Source organism: Priapulus caudatus, unplaced genomic scaffold (assembly GCF_000485595.1).
Source record: "Priapulus caudatus unplaced genomic scaffold, Priapulus_caudatus-5.0.1 Scaffold26, whole genome shotgun sequence".
Classification (NCBI taxonomy): Eukaryota; Metazoa; Priapulida; class Priapulimorpha; order Priapulimorphida; family Priapulidae; genus Priapulus; species Priapulus caudatus.
In genome coordinates, this window is record NW_014577087.1 from 1050645 (window position 1) to 1052163 (window position 1519).

The window sequence follows — 1519 nt, forward strand, 5'->3', positions numbered from 1 at the left end:
TCTCTCTCTCTCTCTCTCTCTCTCTCTCTCTCTCTCTCCCTCTCTCTCTCTCTCTCTCTTTCTCTCTCTCACTCTCTTCTCTCTCTCATCTCTCTTTCTCTCTTCTGCTCTCTCTCTCTAACTCTTCTTCTCTCTCTTTCTCTCTCTCTCTCTCTCTCTCTCTCTCTCTCTCTTTCTCTCTCTCTCTCTCTCTCTCTCTCTTTCTCTTTCTCTCTTCTCTCTCTCTCTCTCTCTCTCTCTCTCTCTCCTCCTCTCTGTCCATCTCTCTCTCTCTCTTCTCTCTTTCTCTCTCGTCTCTCTCTCTCTCTGCTCTCTCCTCTCTCTCTCGACACCCACTCTCTCTCTCTCTCTCTCACTCCCTGCCACGTCGATAACGCACCACTGAATAAATTGTTCGAAGCCCAATATTGATGTTTTAGTTCCCTGCAATGAACACACATGAATACAAAGCAAACATGGACTTGCGCGCTCAGAGCATGTTTCACGCGGCGTCAATAGATGAAATAGGTGTGCACCATGCCTGCTAGCCGACACGCACACCACGAACATGCCACGGTAACCTCACGCACGTACGCACGCACACACGCCCGCTACACAATCGCGTTAATAAATATATAAATGAATAAATTAATTATATAGGCCTATATAATATATTATATATATAATATATATATACTACTATTATATTTAAATTAATGAATAAGCAATTAAACATTACAATGATTTGTTATAAACGCCGTTTGGCTTTAACAAGTGATGCTGTCTTATTGCCCCAAAAGATGTTTTCAGTAAACTTCCAGAACAAATGCGATGGGCGTAACTTACGGCGTTAGAAACGATGTTGTAACAACCTGCGTATCGTGGCTGTATCAGAGAGAGAGAGAGAGAGAGCGTACACGAGAGGTGAAGGAGAGATAGTGAGAGCAGGGAGAAGGAGGAGCAAGCACGTCGTTAGTGGGCGGACTGACACGTTATAGTACACAGCGACTTCATATACCTCGCGTGATGGCTGACCGATAAACCTTCGACCCCTAGTCATAGCATAACTCAACCTGTATACGCAGCACTCGAGCGCAGTTGCGAATAAACCTTCGTTGGTTGTCGAATATATGCTCACGCCATCAAATATACGTTAAAGTGATTACGTCTCCGTAAATAGTAAAAATTAAAAAAATATTTTCACTTTTTCACAAAATATAAGTAATTCTGTTTACTTTTTATGGTTCAATTGCTGCATTATACTTCCTATTTTACTATATTGTTCGATGTGAACATAGACTCGTGACTCATACGTACATAGCCCATAGCAAGCAATTAATGTCAGGAACACAATATCAAATCGTCCAGGTTTTTTGGATTTTTAACTAGTTGAGAAACAATCTTATCAGGTAAGAATTTGACGATACGTTTAGTCCCGTTAGTTCTTACTTTTAATGTAAAAAAATGACAACAAAAATTTTACAAATTTTACCATAGAAAATTCGTGACGTAGTCAATTTAAACGTAGGCGATCCTATCC